The following is an 8,722-nucleotide window of genomic DNA, read 5'->3' as shown; positions in this document are numbered from 1 at the left end:
GAAAAAATATAGTATAGGCAGATGTTTCCTTTTCAGTGTTTTTAGCAAACCGTGTGGGCAGTTGGACACAGTTGCCTCCCTTGGTCCACACAGGCCATCATTGTACTGCGGTTGGTGGACCATTGGATCACAAATGTGGGAACTTGCCTCAATGTATTTCTTCCACTGCACTCCACGCATTCAGGATTTAGACTTTTTGCAACTCCTGATGTTGCTAGGGAGAAAAAAAACCTTCAGGTCTCAGTTTAGACAGATGAAGTCAGGGTCCCCTGACCTTGGTCAAGGGATCAAGTGGTCTTCCCAGCTGTAATGGGCTGAGTGGTGTCCATGCCCAACCTACCTCCATTCTGTGTTAAAGTCCTAACACCCAGTACATCCGGATGTGACTCTATTTGGAAATAGCACTTTAAAAGAAGTGACTAAGTTAAAAATGAGACCCACCTAGATGTTCGTCACTAACCTGCAATTGAGCCCACTTCCTGTGTGTACTCGGGCAATAGGAGCTCAAAATTCGTTCTGCATGAATGAATGAATGAATGAATGAAGTAACAGACATCCCTCTTCTTCAGTTTCTTTATTTCTCTAAACATGCATCGTTATAATGACTCTATCACAGGTTTGTGGTTGGAAGTACCAACTCGACCCCCGTTAACCCCATAAAAACATTGACTCTTATGATGTTTACTATTCAGTGTTGTATCAGTTTTCATCTTTTGATGGCTTTCTAGACGATGATCCTTAAAGTCTGCAGTGAGAGTCAGCCTCGAGCATCGTGAGTCTGCTGCATGAAGATCTCATAGAACTTGGGCTATTTCTCTCTATTATATACTCAGTTGGTTTTCAGTCCAGAAAATCATACAAATTAAAAATTGATGAGACAGGTCCCATCACATCTGGCTCATCCTTTAATGGTCGGATTAGGTTGTTTTATGACTGGTGTTTTATATCGGTGGGATGGGAGGGTGGCAGGAATAAACCGATATTCTTTACTCCCCCCGCTGTCCACCCCTGGAGTCCCAGTGAACGCATCAGACCCAAAGAGGCAGGACTCAGCCCAGACCATGCACTGGGGGTGGGAGGGGGAAAGGCCAAGTCCTTGAATGCTTCAAGTACAACGAGTGGTAGAACTTTCATGATTTTTATCCTGACAGCTCTTCCACCACGGACTAGATCGGACTTGTTTGAAAATTTCCTCAGCTTCACGCAGTCACCCTTGTTTATTCCCCCTGCCTAGGAAATCATCTTCCACAGGAAAAGTGAAACTCACAGAGCCAAACTTCATGCTGTCTAAATTTCATGATTATGGAGCCAGACTGCCACATGCTCCATCAATCTCCCCAACCAGCCTCCGACTTGGGCTGCACTGGAAGTGTTTCCAATTTTAACCTGTCTGCCTTCCACGAAGCTTTGTTTATGCAACTGGCACTGTGTTGGGGACCCCCATGCCCCTTGGTATCCCCCTGTCATTTCCGGTTCATCATTACATTACTTTTCATTTGCAACTTCTTGTTGTTGATTACCTCTACATTTGCCCACATCCCGCACCCCCTTTAGGTTAGGAGCTTGTAGGGGGCACTCCTGGCGTTGTTTGCATGGTCTGCAACCTGGCCCCAGGTGTGAGCAGAGAGTGCTTAATAACTAAGTGATGAGTTGGGAGGGGTTACTCAATGTCCATCTTCCCCTTTGGTCCTTCTGACCATCTGTTTTACCTCTATTCTTGATTTTTTCCCCTAACCCTCAATGATTTTTTTCTGAGTTGTCAGTGTAGTGAAGCACGTTGAAATGGACAAGTGTTCCATTGAGACATAAGGCAGACAGGGAGTTTTTGATGTTTTTAACTTTGAAATGTTATGTGTCATTAAGAAAAGCAAACAGGGTGACTTTAGCTTATTAGGTGGGTGGGGAACGCGCCACACACAGGGCATGTGGCCTCACAGCAGCAGCCCTAGAAGAAGAGCTGAGACAGATGCCAATGAGGGAAAAGGAAAGGGGGCACTTCTCCCAGCCAACTGTCAGCCCTGAAAATGGAGGCTGCCAGGAGGGAAAGCTGCTGACAAAGTAAGGGAGACAGAGGCTGATGGAAGAGAGGAGGAGGAGGAGGAGGAAAACATCTAGAAAGTGCCGCTGGAGCCAGCCTCCCAGCCTCTCGATGCTCGGCAAAGTTGTGCATGGATGGCTCCCAGGAATTGGGACACCCAACAGTGGGCTCAGGCACAGAGGATGGCTGGCCCCAGGGCTCTTCCCTGCCAATCGAAATTTCCTTCTGGGACCTAAAGTCAAAGGATATTTCTTCTAGTATTTTTCCAATGGGCACCCAACAGAATCATAGAAGCATAGGATGCTAGAGCTACAGGCAAGTTAGGAGGTCTTCTGGTAAGCCCCTCCATCTATGGTGCCCGGTAGAGCACATGGGCAGGTTGGGCTGGGAGACTACCTACTGTATCCCACAGCCTGTCATTTCTGGGTTTATTTTCTAGGATGATTTTATTGAGATGCAACACAGATAAAAATGCACAAATCATGGGTGTACAGTTCAGTTTGTGTTTCAATGTACCCATGTCACCCATACTCAGATAGGAAATACAACAAACCCTCCCTGACCCCCTTCCCATGGGCAACCCCTTTCCACTGCAGACAACCTCCATTCTGATTTCTAATAGGCTAGATTCGTTTGCCTGTTTCTGAAATGTACACAAATGAAATCAAACAGTGAGGCCTGTTTTATGCTTGACTTTTCTCACTCAACGTCATGTTCATAAGATTTATCCATGCTGTTGCATGTCGTGATAATTTGTCCATTTTTGTCATCACATAATATTCCATTGTGTGAATTTACATTTTACTCAATGTCTTTACCCATTATACTGTTAAAAGTCATAGGGGCAGTTTCTAGTTTAAGGCTATTACAAACAGTTCTCTGAACATTCTAGCGCATGGTTGTTGTGTTGCTGTTGTTGCTGATTTTGCATGGAGACAGGTGGAGCTGCTCGGTCACAAAACATGCCTACATCCAACTTTAGTTGGTCCAGTCAAACAGTTTACCGAAGTGGCTGTAACTTGTACACCCACCAACAACATTTGAGCATTCCAATGATTCCACCCCATGGTATTGTCTGTCTTTTCCATGCTAGCTCTTCTGGAACATGTGTTACAGTTTGCTTTTGAGACTCAAAGATTTGTTGGAGTAAGAAAGGATGTTCCTGGCTGGCTCAGTTGGTAGAACATGGTGCCTCTTGATCTCAGGGTCATGAGTTTGAACCTCACGTTGGGCATAGAGTTTAATTAAAAAAATTTTTTTAGAGTAAGATTTTTTTTCCCTTTAGTGGAAACATTCCATGACCTGGTTAGTATACACTCCTTTGGTTTCTAGACGCCTAGTGCTAGAGCAATCTACAGGACTCTATCAATTGGGAAGTATTTAAGGGACTGATACAAAACAAGTATGAGGCCTTCAAAGAGCTCACACTCAACCTGGGGAGATAAGAATCCTACATATGACACTAACACGCCACATCGAAGTCCCAAAGTGTTTGGGACTCATGATAGACATTCTCTTAATGTTGGTTAAATGTTGGGTACTAACAGTTAAATGCAAACAGTAGAATCAGTCCCTGAGTACAGAGAGGGGAGACTAAGAGAGACTTGTGCTGGGAGAAGCTCCGGGAATGAAATGGGACTTCGGGTGGGCCCTTAATTGTAAGATGTTTGCAGGTGGAGAAGCTAGGAAAGTACTTCCTGACATTATCTGGGTGGATGGGCATGCACATTTGTGTGTATGTAACACTGAGCAAATGTCTTAATAGCAACAATTACCCAAATTGCCAACACCTCGAGGAGAGTCTCAGAAATCAGCTCACTGAATGCTTCAGAGAGTCAGTGCCATCCTTTAAGGTTCAAATTGTCCTCTCATATCTTGCATTAGCTGTGACTTCAGTCATTTAGACCAAAAGGGCAAATTGGGGAAGTGGCAGGGATGTGGGTGGTTTGAAAACATGATTTGTGCACTGTCATCAACTGTTCAGAGTGGAAATAGATTCCACAAAATCTATTTCGCATCTCAGATTTTGAAACATTGAATTAAATCTCTCCTTTCTTGAAGGCACTCAAAAAGAAGAAATGTTAGCACAATTACATGTCACTAGAAAGGTTTCTATGATTCATTTAACTGGGTGGGTATCTTTTCTTATCTCTTAAGTTAAAATCTGACAGATAAGGCAAATAGTAATTTTCACTTTTTGTCTTTAGGAAGCAAGACCTCAGACATCTCCTGCAGAGAAACTACATTTCCCAGGCTTGCTTGTAGCTAGGTGAACCCATAAAACGAAGTTCTGTTCAAAGTGATAAAGATAGAAGTATAGTTTGAGACTTCTGAGAAGCCTACTTAAAAGACAGTGAGATATGCTTCCTCTTCCTTCCTTCCTTCCTGCTGCCAGGAATGTGGATATAATAGTGGGAACTCCAGCACCCACCGTGAACCGTGAGGTGATCTTTTGAAAGGAAATGGAAAAACAGAGCAAGAAAATAGAGCAAAACAATAAAAGGTAGATTGACCCATGAACGCTTTGTGGAACTGCCCTAGCCAGCTGATTTTCAGTTGTGTTTTATATAATAAACCTTTATGAGTTAAGCTATTGCAAATGAATCTTTGCTCTTAGCATTTGAACCTAAGTCCCACTGATGCAGATGAGTAGAAGTGTACAATCCATCTTTCCCAAGCTATAGATGAAGACGAATCAGTGGGTCCTGATGGTGTCTCCCTCTCCATAGGAATCCCAGTGGCCAGCACTGGCTCCCAGGGAGCCAGGCCCATGTCTGGCTCCCTGCACCGCTCATTTATGTCCCTATCTCATCAGTTCTGTTTCTTCCCCTTCCTTCAGTTCTGGGTTGATCTCAGGAACTGGGGAAAGTAAGAAGTATTCTCTCCTCACATAAAAACTGCAAACCTCTGTGATGACCTTTATATTAGAGACATCCCTGGCCCAGAAGCTTGAGGCACCTTGAGGGAGTTACAGTTATGTCACTTTGACATCCCACTGAGAAATGTGAGAAAAGTCTTCCTCTAGAAAGTTCAGGTGGCAGTTCGTATTGTCCAAAGTGAACACAAGAATACCTCTGGTCCTGGGGTACCTGGGTGGCTCTGTCAGTTAAGCATCCATCTCTTGATTTTGGCTCAGGTCATGATCTCAGGGTCATGGGGTTGAGCCCCACACTGGGCTCTGCACTCAGCACAGAGTCGCTTGTCCCTCTCCCTCTGCTCCTCCCCCGCTCATGTACTCTCTCTCAAATAAATAAATAAAATCTTTTTTTTAAAAAAGGAATTTTCCACTCTCTCATCAAGAGTAGAGTCTATGCCCTCTTCCTTTGAAACTGATCAGGTCTCTGTGACTGTCTCAATGAACAGGACAGCAGGAGAGATTCTATGTGACTTTGAGAGCTGAATCATGATGGTAACACAACTTCTGCCTGCCGCAAGTGCACGAGTGTGCACTCTCTCTCAGTCCTTTTCCTGGCACATGCATTTCTAGTTCTGAGCCGCCCTGTAAGAGGTCCACTCCCCTACAGTCACAGAACTGAACAGACACACAGAAGGAGAGAAAGAGTTGCCCAAGAATGCCCAGCACGCCAGTCCTGCGACTGTTTGTGTCTTGTCAACTCAGGTCTGAGACATAGGAGGGAGGAGTGTCTGAGATAATTTCAACCCCAGCCATAGATATCCTGGCAAGAGCTGTCTAGCTGAGCCTAGTCAACCCCCAGAGTTGTGAGAGAGAATAATCAGATGATTATTGCAGTCTCAAGCAACTAATTTGTAAGATGATTTGTTCATGACTATGGAAAACCAGAGCATCCCAACAAGCTGAATGTCAGGTTCTGAGATGCCATTCATTCCTATCCCACAGGCCAGGCTTAGATACCCCGCAGGAGTGTCCCTGGTACGTTGTCCTTCCCATTTCACCTGGACTCCTCCATGCACAGGGACTCAGCACCCAGAGATGGCCTGGTTTTTGCTGTGCTCTACAAGGCAAAATATGTTTCCCTGTGACTTCTACCTCTTGGTCTCAACTGAGAGCTCTGGGACCATTCAGTGCAAGCCAGATTCCTCCTCCACAAGCAAATTTTCCACTATATACAGATTTCTTTTTCTTTCTTTCTTTCTTTCTTTCTTTCTTTCTTTCTTTCTTTCTTTCTTTCTCTTTCTTTCTTTCTTTCCTTCTTTCTTTCTCTTGCTTTCTTTTTAAAGATTTTACTTACTTATTTGACAGAGAGAGAGGTCACAAGTAGGCAGAGAGACAGGCAGAGAGAGCAGTGGAAGCTCCCTGCTGAGCAGAGAGCTCGATGTGGGCCTCAATCCCAGGACCGAGATCATGACCTGAGCCGAAGGCAGAGGCTTAACCCACTGAACCACCCAGGTGCCCAGACCTCTTTCTTGAGTCTTATGAATTTTTGTTTCTCTAAATACTGTTTTTCCCCCCTTTTGGTGTGCGTTTAATCATTTGCCAACCACCTCCCCCCCTAAGGGGCTAGGAGTGAGAAGAAGTGATATGAAGCTATAGACAACTCTTCAGAGGGCAGTGATGTAATAGATGATAAAAACCAAGATTTCATATGAATATTATTCAACCAGATTTATACTTATGCAAATAAGCACATGAAATAGATCATGAAGTAATACCCACCTGATAGAAAAATTTATTAAAAGGGTGATTTTCTTCCTGATTTTCAAAGTCTCCTATATTGTCACTAAATCACCTCCGAAGAGGGACACGGTGTGATGTGGCCTAAAGAAGGTGGACATGCTAATGAAGGAACTATGCAGAGACATGTGTGTGCCACACTGAAGCTTTCAGGGGCTTTCCCCACATCCACAAAGAAATAAAATGATTGTATTCAATGTCCAGTTGGCCTACTCAAGTTCAGATGGTCCAGCTGACCTCTTTGCCAGCTGCCAGCAAATCAGTTTACCCAAAACAAGTAACTCAAGGTTCATAGTTCCAGACCATCCATAGTTTTTCTCTTTCCTTTCTCCTTTCTTTCATAAATCCTCCTTTTTGCCTTGGCTCGTTAACAGACTTTGGATCATCTCCCTGGCAAAGGGTCAATTTGCATGCAGAAAAACCTAAAAAATCTCTGAGTAACTTTTTTGACTTATTTTAACATCAAAAGAAAGCAAATCCTCAATGGCTCTTCACTTTCCAGCATCAAAGACAGAAAGAAGCTGGTCAGCACTGTTTATTCCAGTTTATTTAGCACTGCTTTCCAACTCTAACATGCTGCTATAGTCTGCTCATTGTTCCTGAATATGACCTATGAATGCTTTATTTGTCTGGCTATTCCCAGAGCTACTTCTGTGTGGTTTCCTGTGAGCTTCTGAGCTCGAATTCCCCCCACTTCTCTGCACTCCACGGAGCCAAGGCGTGTCCCATTTAGTACATTTCATAAAGTGTCTTTTGGATCAGTTACACTCTTTTTTTTTAAGATTTTATTTATTTATTTGACAGAGAGAGATCACAAGTAGGCAGAGAGGCAGGCAGAGAGAGTGAGAGGGAAGCAGGCTCCCTGCTGAGCAGAGAGCCTGATGTGGGACTCGATCCCAGGACCCTGAGATCATGACCTGAGCCGAAGGCAGCGGCTTAAACCACTGAGTCACCCAGGCGCCCCTGGATCAGTTACACTCTCGAAGTGTCTCCATTCCTCAACAAGTTTGTCCTACCTATGAGAAGAGATGGTGTCCACCACAGGATAAAGCATGCCTGTGTGTGTGTGTGTGTGTGTGTGTGTGTGTGTGTATACACATGTGTTAAACACATAGTAGGTTATTTCCTATTACTAACTCATATACTCCATGTGTTTCGACAGCATCCCCTTAGGGGAGAGGGTCAAGAGGAGCCCCTCCCAATTCATGGGGTCAAGTTGGTTGTAAAAACCGGAACCTATATCCCTTTCTTTACTAAATTATGCTCTGGATCCAGGGACCTGAGAATCTTCTATCTAAATGACGTGGGTCCTCTTTTAGGACTCCCATGGACCTTTTCACACCCAAGGGCAGACCTTGTCCAAGGTGATCTTTTGGGGTGAGGGCAGGAGCAAATTAAGCAGAGATGAATAGAGCTTAAACCTGCCAACAGGACTTCAGAGCGTAGTTTCCAGTCTTCCTCCTTTATGTGTGTGCATATACATCTGAAAGCCAGGAGTTGACAGGCACAGAATAGGAGTGTCACAACTTAGGCCTTACCCATTCAGCTCTTTTACTGGAAAATACCACACGCTCTGCCCATACACCTGGGCCTCAAAGGGCCCATGACCATCAAAACTGAGCCAAGTTTTACTGTTGGGGTTTATGTTATGGGAGAGCAGGAAGGCACCCTGAAGAAACCTTTAGGAGCAGCCATTCATTTCATAGATAAAGACATTAAGGCCCAGAAAGGATAAGCTGATTTTTCAGCTTACATAACTAGTAGCATGAACCAGGGCCTTGACCTCAGGGATATGCCGGAGCCAGCTCGTCCCAGCTTGTAAGCAACCAGTTTTTAAATTTTCAGGAATTTCTCAAGTCTGTGATCATAGTAGGAGTATTTATACCATATTTATACCACAGAAATTGGCTGATTCTAGAAATCAGGGCGTTCCTCTTCTCTCCTCCCCCTGGAGAGCTAGTTGTTAAACATTTACTAGCATAACACTGACCTTGATTTTCTCAAGGTCTTGAGACACTCGATGTCTTGAG

This window comes from Meles meles, chromosome 16 (genome assembly GCF_922984935.1).
Source record: "Meles meles chromosome 16, mMelMel3.1 paternal haplotype, whole genome shotgun sequence".
Lineage (NCBI taxonomy): Eukaryota > Metazoa > Chordata > Mammalia > Carnivora > Mustelidae > Meles > Meles meles.
Note: the sequence above shows the minus strand (reverse complement) of the source record.